This window comes from Oncorhynchus tshawytscha, linkage group LG21, assembly GCF_018296145.1.
Source record: "Oncorhynchus tshawytscha isolate Ot180627B linkage group LG21, Otsh_v2.0, whole genome shotgun sequence".
NCBI classification, from domain to species: Eukaryota; Metazoa; Chordata; class Actinopteri; order Salmoniformes; family Salmonidae; genus Oncorhynchus; species Oncorhynchus tshawytscha.
Window position 1 is genome coordinate 23,957,272 of NC_056449.1, and position 17,106 is coordinate 23,974,377.

Below are 17,106 nucleotides of genomic sequence, written 5' to 3' on the forward strand. Positions count from 1 at the left end.
GTTGTGTCTGTGTGTGTGTGGTGAATGATGCTGGTTTGCCATTGTATGGGACTGTCAGGCAGATAGTTGTGTCTGTGTGTGTGTGTGGTGAATGATGCTGGTTTGCCATTGTATGGGACTGTCACAGGCAGATGTTGTGTCTGTGTGTGTGGTGAATGATGCTGGTTTGCCATTGTATGGGACTGTCACAGGCAGATAGTTGTGTCTGTGTGTGTGGTGAATGATGCTGGTTTGCCATTGTATGGGACTGTCACAGGCAGATAGTTGTGACTGGTAATTGACTGGTCAATATGGGACAGAGAGACAACAAATGAGTCAGTAAATCACTAGCTTAGCAGTCTTCAAAATCACCTCTCTCTAATACTGTCATCTCCTCACCTCTCTTTCTCTCTAATACTGTCATCTCCTCACCTCTCTTTCTCTCTAATACTGTCATCTCCTACCCTCTCTTTCTCTCTAATACTGTCATCTACCCATCTCTCTCTCTCTCTCTCTCTAATACTGTCATCTCCTCCCCCTCTCTCTCTAATACTGTAATCTCCCATCTCTAACTCTCTCTAATACTGTCATCTCCTCCCCTCTCTTTCACGAATACTGTCATCTCCTTCCCTCTCCCTCTCTCTCTCTCTCTCTCTCTCTCCAATGATGTCATCTCCTCCCTTCTCCCTCTCTCTCTAATACTGTCATCTCCTTCCTTCCCTCTCTCTCTCTCTCTCTCGCTCCAATACTGTCACCTCCTTCCCTCTCTCTAATACTGTCATCTCCTCCCCTCTCCCTCTCTCTCCAATACTGTCATCTCCTCACCTCTCTTTCTCCCTTTTCTCTCTCTCGCTCTCTCTCTCTCTCTCTCTCTCTCTCTCTCTCCAATACAGTCATCTCATCTCTCTCTCTCTCTCTCTCTCTCTCTCTCTCTCTCTCTCCAATACAGTCATCTCCATCTCTCTCTCTCTCTCCAATACAGTCATCTCCATCTCTCTCTCTCTCTCCAATACAGTCATCTCCATCTCTCTCTCTCTCTCTCCAATACAGTCATCTCCATCTCTCTCTCTCTCTCCAATACAGTCATCTCCATCTCTCTCTCTCCAATACAGTCATCTCCATCTCTCTCTCTCTCTCTCCAATACAGTCATCTCCATCTCTCTCTCTCTCTCTCCAATACAGTCATCTCCTCTCTCTCTCTCTCTCTCTCCAATACAGTCATCTCTCTCTCTCTCTCTCTCTCCAATACAGTCATCTCTCTCTCTCGCTCTCTCTCTCTCTCCAATACAGTCATCTCCCCTCTCTCTCTCTCTCTCTCTCTCCAATACAGTCATCTCCCTCTCTCTCTCTCTCTCTCCAATACAGTCATCTCCCTCTCCAATACAGTCATCTCCCCCTCTCTCTCTCTCTCTCTCCAATACAGTCATCTCCCCTCTCTCTCTCTCCAATACAGTCATCTCCCCTCTCTCTCTCTCTCTCTCCAATACAGTCATCTCCCCCTCTCTCTCTCTCTCCAATACAGTCATCCCCCTCTCTCTCTCTCTCTCTCTCTCTCTCCAATACAGTCATCTCCCTCTCCAATACAGTCATCTCCCCCTCTCTCTCTTTCTCTCTCCAATACAGTCATCTCCCCCTCTCTCTCTCTCTCTCTCTCCAATACAGTCATCTCCCCCTCTCTCTCTCTCTCTCCAATACAGTCATCTCCCCCCTCTCTCTCTCTCAATACAGTCATCCCCCTCTCTCTCTCTCTCTCTCTCTCTCTCTCTAACACTGTCATCTCCTAGATTCTCTCTAAATCTGTCATCTCCTCCCCTCTCTCTCTCTCTAATACTGTAATCTCCTCCCATCTCTAACTCTCTCTCAAAAATGGTCATCTCCTCCCCTCTCTCTAATACTGTCATCTCCTCCCCTCTCTTTCACGAATATTGTCATCTCCTTCCCTCTCTCTCTCTCTCTTTCTCCAATACTGTCTTCTCCTCCCCTCTCCCTCTCTCTCCAATACTGTCATCTCCTCCCCTCTCTTTCTCCCTCTCTCTCTCTCTCTCTCTCTCTCTCTCTCTCTCTCTCTCTCTCTCTCTCTCTCTCTCTAACACTGTCATCTCCTAGATTCTCTCTAAATCTGTCATATCCTCCCCTCTCTCTCTCTAATACTGTCATCTCCTTCCCTCTCTCTTTCTCTCTCTTTCTCTCTTTCTTTCTCATCTCTACAGTCATCTCCTCCCCTCTTTCTCTCTAATACAGTCATTTCCTACCCTCTCTCTCTCTCCAATACTGTCATCTCCTCCTCTCTCTCTAACACTGTCATCTCCTCCACTCTCTGTCTATAATACTGTCATCTCCTCCCCTCTCTCTGTCTCTTATACTGTCAACTCCTCCCCCTCTCTGTCTCTTATGCTGTCAACTCCTTCCCTCTCTCTGTCTCTTATACTGCCATCTCCTTCCCTCTCTCTGTCACTGACACCGTCATCTCTTCCCCTCTCTCTTTCTCTCCAATACAGTCATCTCTTCCCCTCTCTCCTTCTCTCCAATACAGTCATCTCCTCCCTCTCTCTCTCTAATACTGTCATATCCTCCCCTCTTTCTGTCACTGATACCGTCATCTCTTCCCCTCTCTCTAATACTGTCATCTCTCCCCTCTCTCTTTCTCTCTCTAATACTGTCATCTTCTCCACTCTCTCTCTCTCTCAAACACTGTCATCTCCTCCCCCTCTCTCTCTAATGCTGTCATCTCCTCCCCTCTCTCTCTAATGCTGTCATCTCCCTCTCTCTCTCTAATGCTGTCATCTCCTCCCCTCTCTCTCTCTAATGCTGTCATCTCCTCCCCTCTCTCTCTCTCTAATACTGTCATCTCCTCCCTCTCTTTCTGTCTCGAATACTGTCTGTCATCTCTCTCCTCTCTCTCTCTCTCAGTCTCTCTCAAACACTGTCATCTCCTCCCCTCTCTCTCTCTCTAATGCTGTCATCTCCTCCCCTATCTCTCTCTCTAATGCTGTCATCTCCTCCCCTCTCTCTCTCTCACTGTCATCTCCTCCCTCTCTTCTAATACTGTCATGTCCTCCCCTCTCTCTCTCTAATGCTGTCATCTCCTCCCCTCTCTCTGTCTAATACTGTCATCTCCTCCCCTCTCTCTGTCTAATACTGTCATCTCCCCCCTCTCTCTCTATAATACTGTCATCTCCCTCTCTCTAATGCTGTCATCTCCTCCTCTCTCTCTCTCTCTAATACAGTCATCTCCTCCCTATTTCTCTCTCTAATGCTGTCATCTCCTCCACTCTCTCTCTCTCTAATGCTGTCATCTCCTTCCCCTCTCTCTCTAACATTGTCTTCTCTAGCTATACATTAACACGGCGATATGTGAATTCTTCAATAGAATCGTTATACCTTGGCAAGTAAAAGTGTCGAAAAACAATTTTTCAAACTAACATTTTCTTGTTGATACTTTATTCGTTTTCGTTTCGGGAGAATAATGCATCGTCTTTCATCTCCTCCCCTCTCTCTCTAATACTGTCATCTCTTCCCCTCTCTCTCTCTAATGCTGTCATCTCTTCCCCTCTCTCTGTCTAATACTGTCATCTCCTCCCTCTCTCTCTCTAATGCTGTCATCTCTTCCCCTCTCTCTGTCTAATACAGTCATCTCCTCCCCTCTCTCTCTCTAATACAGTCATCTCTTCCCTCTCTCTCTCTAATGCTGTCATCTCTTCCCCTCTCTCTCTCTAATGCTGTCATCTCTTCCCCTCTCTCTATCTAATGCTGTCATCTCTTCCCTCTCTCTGTCTAATACAGTCATCTCCTCCCCTCTCTCTCTCTAATGCTGTCATCTCTTCCCTCTCTCTGTCTAATACAGTCATCTCTTCCTCCCTCTCTCTAATGCTGTCATCTCTTCCCCTCTCTCTATCTAATGCTGTCATCTCTTCCCCTCTCTCTGTCTAATACAGTCATCTCTTCCCCTCTCTCTGTCTAATACAGTCATCTCCTCCCCTCTCTCTCTCTAATGCTGTCATCTCTTCCCCTCTCTCTGTCTAATACAGTCATCTCTTCCCCTCTCTCTCTAATGCTGTCATCTCTTCCCTCTCTCTGTCTAATACAGTCATCTCCTCCCCCTCTCTCTCTAATACTGTCATCTCTTCCCCTCTCTCTCTCATGCTGTCATCTCTTCCCCTCTCTCTCTCTAATGCTGTCATCTCTTCCCCTCTCTCTATCTAATGCTGTCATCTCTTCCCCTCTCTCTGTCTAATACAGTCATCTCTTCCCCTCTCTCTGTCTAATACAGTCATCTCTCCCCCTCTCTCTCTAATGCTGTCATCTCTTCCCCTCTCTCTGTCTAATACAGTCATCTCTTCCCCTCTCTCTGTCTAATACAGTCATCTCTTCCCCTCTCTCTCTAATGCTGTCATCTCTTCCCCTCTCTCTGTCTAATACAGTCATCTCCTCCCCTCTCTCTCTCTAATACTGTCATCTTCCCCTCTCTCTCTCTCATGCTGTCATCTCTTCCCTCTCTCTCTCTCATGCTGTCATCTCTTCCCCTCTCTCTATCTAATGCTGTCATCTCTTCCCCTCTCTCTATCTAATGCTGTCATCTCTTCCCCTCTCTCTGTCTAATACAGTCATCTCCTCCCCCTCTCTCTCTCATGCTGTCATCTCTTCCCTCTCTCTGTCTAATACAGTCATCTCTTCCCCCTCTCTCTCTAATGCTGTCATCTCTTCCCTCTCTCTCTCTAATGCTGTCATCTCTTCCCTCTCTCTCTCTAATGCTGTCATCTCTTCCCCTCTCTCTATCTAATGCTGTCATCTCTTCCCTCTCTCTGTCTAATACAGTCATCTCTTCCCCTCTCTCTCTCTAATGCTGTCATCTCTTCCCTCTCTCTCTCTCATGCTGTCATCTCTTCCCCTCTCTCTCTAATGCTGTCATCTCTTCCCCTCTCTCTCTAATGCTGTCATCTCTTCCCCCTCTCTCTCTAATGCTGTCATCTCTTCCCCTCTCTCTGTCTAATACAGTCATCTCTTCCCCTCTCTCTCTCTAATGCTGTCATCTCTTCCCCTCTCTCTCTCTAATGCTGTCATCTCTTCCCCTCTCTCTATCTAAAACATTAGATTCACGGTACGTTACACATTAAAGACAACAAGTATTATATAGTCCCTTTCCGAACAGCCCCGTCTCTACCTCTTTCTTGTCTGTTTTATATTGCCATAGAGCTCGCCAGCTTGTTGTCCTAAAAACGGAAACAAACGACTTCTGGTTCATTCAGTCATTCCTACAAAATGAATGAATGAAATATGGTTCAAAATTAATGAATGAAAATGAATTCAAAATGAATGGGGACAAAATATGGTTTTGGAATAAACGGTGAAAATAGGGTCTGAGATAAGGATTATGAGATGTTATACGTAAGATAACATCAGTCAGATAACATGACCTTTTTGAATGATGAAGCCTCTTTACACTTATTTTGATGACCATCTGTAAATTCTTCAAAACAGACAGAGAGACAGAGAGACAGAGAGAGAGGCTGGGACTATATGATCACACGCACTACTGTTGTATGATAACAGAGAAATTCACTCAGACCTGGAGAGGAGAATGCTGGGAGAACAACACGTGTAGTGCAGTAGTGTGTGCAGGCAGGTTTTAGTCGCAGGCCAGCACAAGCACACATCTGATTTAGCTTATCAAGTAATCAATTAAAACCTTAATTAGTTGAATCAGGTGGTCCAGTATTGGGCTGGTTTGGTAGAAAAACCTGGTGCACGCTGCAGGCTGTTCAGAAATCATAAATGAGGAACGCTGTGTAATTACACAGACAAGACAATGACTCCATGAGATATGTCCTTCCATCTTCATCCTCCAGTCTTTCATGTTCTAATGTGACTCCGGAGAAGACAATCAGACAGTAATCACGGTCAGGCTAATGATGATGGAGTCATTAAGTCTGCTTCCTAATCATAGAACAAATTAATTGTCTTTTAATAAATCAGCCAACTGAGGAGAAAACTACCACGACAGTGACAAGTTCTCTAAGAAAATACAAAACTCTGCCTGAAATAAACTGAAACTCAACCACACTGCAGAAACAGGCATTAAGAAGCCATAAAATGATGGATGTGATTTAGAAGGTAATTAGGGTGGGTATGAATTGTGCAGAAACAACCAGGCCATTCCCAACAAATGCCCCAATTCCATGTCATCACTACAAGTGCTATTTGATTCGCCAGATACTCCACACGACCATGTTCTGATAATGCCAATCACAAAGAGGGATTGATCGAACCGCCAATGGATTGGTAAAAGTGATATGCCCACCAGGAGGGAGAGAGGGAGAGGGAGAGGAGAGAGGGAGAGGAGAGGGAGAGGGAGAGGGAGAGAGAGAGGAGAGGGAGAGAGGGAGGGGAGAGAGAGAGAGAGAGAGGGAGAGAGAGAGAGAGAGAGAGAGGGGAGAGAGAGAGGGAGAGGGAGAGAGAGAGAGAGAGAGAGAGAGAGAGAGAAGAAATATATAAATATATATATATATATTGTACACTGAAGTTACACATAGTAGAATTCAATACCGGTCCCTTACAGGGTTAATTCCGAGTGGTTAAATTGTAAACAAGTCAAAGGGTTAAGTTTAGGTATTAATTCCAAGTGATTAAGGTTAGGGCTATGGTTTGGGGAAGGCTTGAAACAAAAATGTCACCCTGGGGAAATGTGGCCTGTTTTCATCAGGTCTGAGGCATTTCTAGGACAGTGAGATGTTTCACACATATATTCCCAGGAGGAAGGCAGATCTTCCAGTGCATCGTGGTATTTCACGAAGTGTCTATGTTATACTGATCGCACAATACAGTTTTTTGTGAGTGTAGATATGGCTGTCCTTGTTCATATGGCTGTCCAGTGGACGTCTTTCAGCGATGTTCCTATCCGCAGATTCGTTGTTAAATATACAAGCAGGGACATTTGTTTCCAGTCTCTGAAAGACAATCTTGGGCGCTGCTTCATGCTCTGGCTCACATCCCTCCCCCAAGGCGGACTTTTTATGAAAAAGGAGCTGGACACTAAGAACAATCTTTTGGGCGAAACAGAAAGAACTGACCAGATGCAATGGCTTCAAGTGATTCCTCTCATCAACACGAATTTTGACGATGGGAGCATCTATTAGCTCCATGGTGACATTCAAGCAAACACGTTTCAACCGGAATATATAGCGGAGAGAGTTTTCAAACAAAAGAGTTGGTTTTAGCTCAAGTTAAAAGCTCAGCTCCTGCCGACACACGCACCGAGAGAGTAGATTACAAATATGGTCCCTAGCTAAGTAAGTTATTTTGTCCTGCAAGCCACCTAGCTAACTTTTTAGTGCAGCTACTGAAACCCATATTGTGTATTACTGACTAACAAACTACTGTGTTACAGTGGGGGGTGTAACTAGGTAGCTAGCTAAACAAGTATTTGACTGTGAGGGGGGGTGTAACTAGGTAGCTAGCTGTACAAGTATTTGACTGTGAGGGGGGTGTAACTAGGTAGCTAGCTGTACAAGTATTAGACTGTGGGGGGTAAAGCAGGTGTGAAAAGTCTTAGGAAGGAAGTTCTTACACAGTATGAATTGTTGAGTATGGGAGATTGATTGGAAATGTCACCAACACATTTACTGTCTAAGCACAACCCTGCACAACCCCCCCAAGAAATGTCTTCATCTTAAAGTACTGTCTTTAAACTCCCCCAGCCCACGGACTTTGACAGATCTTGTCAATAGCAGCCCTTGGCTGGGGAATGTTGTAGACATGGTCTTTATATTGTGTTTTGAGAATTTGCAGATAGATTTCTTATTCTCTACATGTTTTAAAATTGTCATATTTTACCCCAAATCCGGCTCCAGGGACTAGAATGCAACACATTGAGAGTGCTTGCTGATATTCAAATTGAAAGCGCATTCTGCAACAAAACAACAATAGCTGTAGCATTATACAATATGCAGACATAAAGGTAAGCATCAGATGACCTGGCCTCCACAATCCCCCGACTTCAACCAAATTGACATGGTTACGAATGAGTTGGACTGCAGAGTGAAGGAAAAGCAGCCAATAAGTGCTCAGCATATGTGGGAACTCCTTCAAGACTGTTGGAAAAGCATTCCTCATGAAGCTGGTTGAGAGAATGCCAAGAGTGTACAAAGCTGTCATCAAGGCAAAGGGTGGCTACTTTGAAGGCTCTAAAATCTAAAATATACTTTGATTTTTTTCAACACTTTTTTGGTTAATACATGACTCCATATTTGTTATTTCATAGTTTTGATGTCTTCACTATTATTCTACAATATAGAAATAAAGAAACACCCTTTGAATGAGTAGGTGTGTGTCCAAACTTTAAACTGGTACTGTAAAGCTATACAATCTATATAGGTAGAGCCACATACACAGACAATCATCTGCACTGGGGAAATTTTTGCTCTGAATACCATCCGTTGTTTTATAGGCAGATGGGCAGAGAGTTAAGCCCAGTTCAGATACATAAGATCTGTCGTCGGGGGCGCCAATACAGGCTGTGAGTTTCCAAGATTCAACAGTTTTTTTAATGAGACTGATCCAGTTAGCTAATCGGAGAACAGTGTGCTGTTCTGTGTTCAGCCAAGCAGCTAGCTAGCTAGCCAAGCAAAGAGCTAGTTAACTTTTTTTCTGCACTTTCCATGTCATTTTCTATTTCTCCTTCTCTCTTTCCATGTCATCATCTTCTCTTGAATGGCTTCCTTGAATTTCATCGACTTGGACGACAGAGTCTGCATCACAAACGGCACCCTACTACCTATAATAGTGCACTACGTTTGACCAGTTGCCCTATATAGGGAATAATAGGGAATAGGGTGCCTTTTGGGAAACTGACAGAAACTATTCGCTGGACTTGGAGCAGAAATGTTTACTACACAGATGAATCTGCACACATAGAAAAAAAAGAAGATATGGAGTGAAAAGAGGATGAGGTTTTTCCCTCACCAGCCCATGTTTTGATAGAGGTTTGTGTGTCCACAGGAGATGGGTTGATCCCAGTGTTTGTGTGTCCACAGGAGACGGGTTGGTCCCAGTGTTTGTGTGTCCACAGGAGACGGGTTGGTCCCAGTGTTTGTGTGTCCACAGGAGACGGGTTGATCCCAGTGTTTGTGTGTCCACAGGAGACGGGTTGATCCCAGTGTTTGTGTGTCCACAGGAGACGGGTTGATCCCAGTGTCTGTGTGTCCACAGGAGACAGGTTGATCCCAGTGTTTGTGTGTCCACAGGAGACAGGTTGATCCCAGTGTTTGTGTGTCCACAGGAGACGGGTTGGTCCCAGTGTTTGTGTGTCCACAGGAGACGGGTTGGTCCCAGTGTTTGTGTGTCCACAGGAGACGGGTTGGTCCCAGTGTTTGTGTGTCCACAGGAGACGGGTTGGTCCCAGTGTTTGTGTGTCCACAGGAGACGGGTTGATCCCAGTGTTTGTGTGTCCACAGGAGACGGGTTGGTCCCAGTGTTTGTGTGTCCACAGGAGACGGGTTGGTCCCAGTGTTTGTGTGTCCACAGGAGACGGGTTGGTCCCAGTGTTTGTGTGTCCACAGGAGACGGGTTGGTCCCAGTGTTTGTGTGTCCACAGGAGACGGGTTGGTCCCAGTGTTTGTGTGTCCACAGGAGACGGGTTGGTCCCAGTGTTTGTGTGTCCACAGGAGACGGGTTGGTCCCAGTGTTTGTGTGTCCACAGGAGACGGGTTGATCCCAGTGTTTGTGTCCACAGGAGACGGGTTGATCCCAGTGTTTGTGTCCACAGGAGACGGGTTGATCCCAGTGTTTGTGTGTCCACAGGAGACGGGTTGATCCCAGTGTTTGTGTTTCCACAGGAGACGGGTTGGTCCCAGTGTTTGTGTGTCCACAGGAGACGGGTTGGTCCCAGTGTTTGTGTGTCCACAGGAGACCGGTTGATCCCAGTGTTTGTGTGTCCACAGGAGACCGGTTGATCCCAGTGTTTGTGTGTGTATCCTGCCTGCATGTATCTGTGTGTGTATCTGCTTTAGCCTTTCGTGTGTGTGTGTGTCTGTGTCTGTGTGTGTGGAAAGAGAGAGGAGAACTCATTAACACAGCAGTACACTGTGCATTAAAACATCATGATGTGGTAATTGAACACAATACAACAACGTACTTTTAATGTTATTTTCCAACAAAGTTCACACTCGCAGAAATCAGCCCTGCATGCTAATTGTTTGTATTCTGGGCTGGGTTTCCTATTAACTTCCTCATGTTCAAGTTTGTTCTCGTCTCTAATTCTCTCCGTCCCTTGTAGCATCAACAGCAAATTCACAGCCATGATGAGCCGTGTTGATGTTAGTTGCTTTACTGTTCATTACCAAACAGGTTCATTCATATTGCTAAGGGGTTGCATGTTCAGCCAGGTCGCTCAAGATCCACTTCCAAATGTGACGTCCGTCAAGGTCCTCAGGACATCGAGATGCCTTCAAAACCAGCATGCTAGAGGCAAGTGGCGCTATTACCATCAAGTAGGCTTGGGTTTTGCTAGGGCGTTGTGGACTGGGGGGTGGTGGATTTGCGTAAGCCGCGACCTTTGGATCTGAGGGTCGCATGTTCAATCCCCAATGCAAGGAATTTTTTTTTTTTTTTTTTTAACCCTATCCTAAAACTTAAACTTTAAATCAATGTCTAAACATAACCAATTTTACGTTCACACACAAACGTCACATTCTGCAGTGAATCTGTGAGAGCTAGTTGGAATGTTGGCTTATGAAATGCAGTGTTTCTAGATGTTTTCCCACAAAGACTGCTTGGGCTAAATCCGAGACTATAGTCTCTATAGTGCATGACTGCTACCTGCTGACTTCTACATGCTGACTGCTACCTGCTGACTGCTACCTGCTGACTGCTACCTGCTGACTGCTACCTGCTGACTGCTACCTGCTGACTGCTATATGCTGACTGCTATATGCTGACTGCTACCTGCTAACTGCTATATGCTGACTGCTACATGCTGACTGCTACATGCTGACTGCTACATGCTGACTGCTACATGCTGACTGCTACCTGCTGACTGCTACATGCTGACTGCTATATGCTGACTGCTATATGCTGACTGCTACATGCTGACTGCTACCGGCTGACTTTTGACTACTACCTGCTACCTGCTGACTGTTGACTACTACCTGCTACCTGCTGACTGATGACTTCTACCTGCTGACTGCTATATGCTGACTGCTATGTGCTGACTACTACCTGCTGACTGCTACCTGTTGACTGCTGACTGCTACCTGCTGACTACTACCTGCTGACTTCTACCTGCTGACTGTTGACTTCTACCTGCTGACTACTTCCTGCTACCTGCTGACTACTACCTGCTGACTACTACCTGCTGACTACTACCTGCTGACTACTACCTGCTGACTACTACCTGCTGACTACTACCTGCTGACTACTACCTGCTGACTACTACCTGCTGACTACTACCTACTGACTACTACCTGCTGACTACTACCTGCTGACTCAGTAGATGCATGCACACTCCTTTGGACTATCTCATCATAGTATTTTCTTCCCTATCCTGTGTGTGTGTGTGTGTGTGTGTGTGTGTGTGTGTGTGTGTGTGTGTGTGTGTGTGTGTGTGTGTGTGTGTGTGTGTGTGTGTGTGTGTGTGTGTGTGTGTGTGTGTGTGTGTGTGTGTGTGTGTGCATTCATTTTGCTCTGTTATCCCTCAATTGATAAATACATCTTTACAGAGCTGTTTGAGGCCCTTCCTCCCTTCTTCCTCCCTCCCTCCCCAGGGTTTAGGGGAAAATTGTCTCTTTCAGGTATTTCTCTCTCCTCCCTCCCTCCCTGAAATCCTGTGTGTCAAAAATGGGATAAAAGCTGAGGATATAAAGAAAGCATGAAAACCTTAGTGTTACTGTGCTAAGCAAACTCTCTCAGAAAGCATGAAAACCTTAGTATTCCCGTGCTAAGCAAACCATCTCAGAAAGCATGAAAACCTTAGTATTCCCGTGCTAAGCAAACCATCTCAGAAAGCATGAAAACCTTAGTGTTACTGTGCTAAGCAAACTCTCTCAGAAAGCATGAAAACCTTAGTGTTACTGTGCTAAGCAAACTCTCTCAGAAAGCATGAAAACCTTAGTGTTAGCATCAGAAAGCATGAAAACCTTAGTGTTACTGTGCTAAGCAAACTCTCTCAGAAAGCATGAAAACCTTAGTATTCCCGTGCTAAGCAAACCATCTCAGAAAGCATGAAAACCTTAGTGTTACTGTGCTAAGCAAACTCTCTCAGAAAGCATGAAAACCTTAGTGTTACTGTGCTAAGCAAACTCTCTCAGAAAGCATGAAAACCTTAGTATTCCCGTGCTAAGCAAACCATCTCAGAAAGCATGAAAACCTAAGTGTTACTGTGCTAAGCAAACCCTCTCAGGGCGAGGAGATGCAGGGCGATGGGCGTAGCGGAGAGACTAGATCCTTTTAGATTACTTTAGACTCGCCCCTGTGCTGTGTAGCCTCCCAGTAGAGACATGGGATACGTTCCAAACGGCATCCTGTTCCCTACATAGTGCACTACTTTTGACCGGAGTCCTATGGGGCCTGATCAAAAGTAAGGCACTATTAATGGAATAGGGTGCCATTTGGGATGCCTGGATAGAGAGGAAAGGTTTTACCATAATACCCAGCATGCATTATTCACTGTCTGTTAAAGGCTAAAGGCTGTGGTCACAGGGTAGGTTAATATCACGAGAAGCCCCTGACTGCAGTGTGCAGTTCGGTACCGGGCTCAATGTGGGCGGAGTCAAACGTTGGGGGCCGGGCTCAATGTGGGCGGAGTCAAACATAGGGGGCCGGGCTCAATGTGGGAGGAGTCAAACATAGGGGGCCGGGCTCAATGTGGGAGGAGTCAAACATAGGGCCCGGGCTCAATGTGGGAGGAGTCAAACATAGGGGCCGGGCTCAATGTGGGCGGAGTCAAACATAGGGGGCCGGGCTCAATGTGGGCGGAGTCAAACATAGGGGGCCGGGCTCAAAGTGTGCGGAGTCCAACACGTTTAACCCGAACCCTTCCCGTCTCCTTCAAGGTCACCCAAGCTGAGGTAAACGTCTCCTTCAAGGTCACCCAAGTTGAGGTAAACGTCTCCTTCAAGGTCACCCAAGCTGAGGTAAAAGTCGAAGGTATCAACGTCAATGAAAGCGAATATTAATCGAACCTAGCCTACATGGATAAAAATACTAACCATGGAAAGAAGTGAGACTGTCATCATACATAATGTCCTTTGTAATGTTCATGTTATACCATTGCAGTGGTATATTTTTATATGACCAAGTACAGCACCGATGTGAGCATATCGTTAATTATCACCCATTTTCATGTGAGTTAGTAAATTGCTCACAATGAGGGAATCTTATTTGGACAAATTTGCCTGCTTGAGCAGTAAGCCTGAGTTTACATGTACAGTTATGTAATCGATTCGACCGTAGATTTTTCTGTGTTTCTTTAATGTCTGCCTTGTTGTGTTTGGCTCTAAATGTGTATTGTTGATGCCATTCCCTTAGTTACACACAGCGAGTCTACACAGCCTACACATAGTATATATAATAATGACAACATACATGGCAAGTCAAGAAAAGTCATTGTAACTTGTCCACACTGCAAACTGAAGTTAAATAAGATACACTTAGCGGTGAGGTATGTCTGTGATTTGTAAGTGGGTGGGTGGGGTAGTGAGGTATGTCTGTGATTTGTAAGTGGGTGGGTGGGGTGGTGAGGTATGTCTGTGATTTGTAAGTGGGTGGGTGGGGTAGTGAGGTATGTCTGTGATTTGTAAGTGGGTGGGTGGGGTGGTGAGGTATGACTGTGATTTGTAAGTGGGTGGGTGGGGTGGTGAGGTATGACTGTGATTTGTAAGTGGGTGGGTGGGGTGGTGAGGTATGTCTGTGATTTGTTTGTATGACTGTGATTTGGTGGGTGGGTGGGGTGGTGAGGTATGACTGTGATTTGTAAGTGGGTGGGTGGGGTGGTGAGGTATGTCTGTGATTTGTAAGTGGGTGGGTGGGGACTGGTGGTATGTCTGTGATTTGTAAGTGGGTGGGTGGGGTGGTGAGGTATGACTGTGATTTGTAAGTGGGTGGGGGGGTGGTGTCTGTGGTATGTCTGTGATTTGTAAGTGGGTGGGTGGGGTGGTGAGGTATGTCTGTGATTTGTAAGTGGGTGGGTGGGTGGTAGTGAGTATGTCTGTGATTTGTAAGTGGGTGGGGGTGGTGAGGTATGTCTGTGATTTGTAAGTGGGTGGGTGAGGGGGTAGTGGGTGGGTGGGGAGGTATGACTTTGATTTGTAAGTGGGTGGGTGGGGTGGTGAGGTATGACTGTGATTTGTAAGTGGGTGGGTGGGGTGGTGAGGTATGACTGTGATTTGTAAGTGGGTGGGTGGGGAGTGAGGTATGACTGTGATTTGTAAGTGGGTGGGTGGGGGGTGGTGAGGTTATGTCTGTGATTTGTAAGTGGGTGGGTGGGGTGGTGAGGTATGTCTGTGATTTGTAAGTGGGTGGGTGGGGTGGTGAGGTATGACTGTGATTTGTAAGTGGGTGGGTGGGGTGGTGAGGTATGTCTGTGATTTGTAAGTGGGTGGGTGGGGTGGTGAGGTATGTCTGTGATTTGTAAGTGGGTGGGTGGGGTAGTGAGGTATGACTGTGATTTGTAAGTGGGTGGGTGGGGGGTGAGGGGTGATTTGGTGGGGTGGGGGGTGGTGAGGTATGTCTGTGATTTGTAAGTGGGTGGGTGGGGTGGTGAGGTATGTCTGTGATTTGTAAGTGGGTGGGTGGGGTGGTGAGGTATGTCTGTGATTTGTGGGTGGGTGGGGGGTGGGTGACTGGGGTGGTGAGGTATGTCTGATTTGTAAGTGGGTGGGTGGGGTGGTGAGGTATGACTGTGATTTGTAAGTGGGTGGGTGGGGTAGTGAGGTATGACTGTGATTTGTAAGTGGGTGGGTGGGGTGGTGAGGTATGACTGTGATTTGTAAGTGGGTGGGGGTGGGGTGGTGAGGTATGACTGTGATTTGTAAGTGGGTGGGTGGGGTGGTGAGGTATGTCTGTGATTTGTAAGTGGGTGGGTGGGGTGGTGAGGTATGTCTGTGATTTGTAAGTGGGTGGGGGGTGAGGTATGTCTGTGATTTGTAAGTGGGTGGGTGGGGTGGTGAGGTATGTCTGTGATTTGTAAGTGTGGGTGGGTGGGGTGGTGAGGTATGTCTGTGATTTGTAAGTGGGTGGGTGGGGTGGTGAGGTATGTCTGTGATTTGTAAGTGGGTGGGTGGGGTAGTGAGGTATGACTGTGATTTGTAAGTGGGTGGGTGGGGTGGTGAGGTATGTCTGTGATTTGTAAGTGGGTGGGGTGGGGTGGTGAGGTATGTCTGTGATTTGTAAGTGGGTGGGTGGGGTGGTGAGGTATGTCTGTAAGTGGATTTGTAGTGAGGTGGGTGGGTGGGGGGTGGTGAGGTATGACTGTGATTTGTAAGTGGGTGGGTGGGGTGGTGAGGTATGTCTGTGATTTGTAAGTGGGTGGGTGGGGTGGTGAGGTATGTCTGTGATTTGTAAGTGGGTGGGTGGGGTAGTGAGGTATGACTGTGATTTGTAAGTGGGTGGGTGGGGTGGTGAGGTATGATTTGTGATTGGGTGGGGTAGTGAGGTATGTCTGTGATTTGTGGGTGGGGGTGGTGAGGTATGTCTGTGGGGTGGTGAGGTATGTCTGTGATTTGTAAGTGGGTGGGTGGGGTGGTGAGGTATGTCTGTGATTTGTAAGTGGGGTGGGGTGGGGTGGTGAGGTATGACTGTGATTTGTAAGTGGGTGGGTGGGGTGGTGAGGTATGACTGTGATTTGTAAGTGGGTGGGTGGGGTGGTGAGGTATGTCTGTGATTTGTAAGTGGGTGGGTGGGGTGGTGAGGTATGTCTGTGATTTGTCTGTGATTTGTAAGTGGGTGGGTGGGGGGTGGGGTAGTGAGGTATGTCTGTGATTTGTATTTGGGTGGGTGGGTGGGGTGGTGAGGTATGTCTGTGATTTGTAAGTGGGTGGGTGGGGTGGTGAGGTATGACTGTGATTTGTAAGTGGGTGGGTGGGGTGGTGAGGTATGTCTGTGATTTGTAAGTGGGTGGGTGGGGTGGTGAGGTATGACTGTGATTTGTAAGTGTGGTGGGTGGGGTAGTGAGGTATGTCTGTGATTTGTAAGTGGGTGGGTGGGGTGGTGAGGTATGTCTGTGATTTGTAAGTGGGTGGGTGGGGTGGTGAGGTATGTCTGTGATTTGTAAGTGGGTGGGTGGGGTGGTGAGGTATGTCTGTGATTTGTAAGTGGGTGGGTGGGGTGGTGAGGTATGACTGTGATTTGTAAGTGGGTGGGTGGGGTGGTGAGGTATGTCTGTGATTTGTAAGTGGGTGGGTGGGGTGGTGAGGTATGTCTGTGATTTGTAAGTGGGTGGGTGGGTGGGGTGGTGAGGTATGTCTGTGATTTGTAAGTGGGTGGGTGGGTGGGGGTGGTGAGGTATGACTGTGATTTGTGGGTGGGTGGGTGGGTGGGTGGTGAGGTATGACTGTGATTTGTAAGTGGGTGGGTGGGTGGTGGTATGTCTGTGATTTGTAAGTGGGTGGGTGGGGTGGTGAGGTATGACTGTGATTTGTAAGTGGGTGGGTGGGGTGGTGAGGTATGTCTGTGATTTGTAAGTGGGTGGGTGGGGTGGTGAGGTATGTCTGTGATTTGTAAGTGGGTGGGTGGGTGGGGATTTGTGAGGTATGTCTGTGATTTGTAAGTGGGTGGGTGGGGTGGTGAGGTATGACTGTGATTTGTAAGTGGGTGGGTGGGGGTAGTGAGGTATGTCTGTGATTTGTAAGTGGGTGGGTGGGGTGGTGAGGTATGTCTGTGATTTGTAAGTGGGTGGGTGGGGTGGTGAGGTATGTCTGTGATTTGTAAGTGGGTGGGTGGGGTGGTGAGGTATGTCTGTGATTTGTAAGTGGGTGGGTGGGGTAGTGAGGTATGTCTGTGATTTGTAAGTGGGTGGGTGGGGTGGTGAGGTATGTCTGTGATTTGTAAGTGGGTGGGTGGGGTGGTGAGGTATGTCTGTGATTTGTAAGTGGGTGGGTGGGGTAGTGAGGTATGTCTGTGATTTGTAAGTGGGTGGGT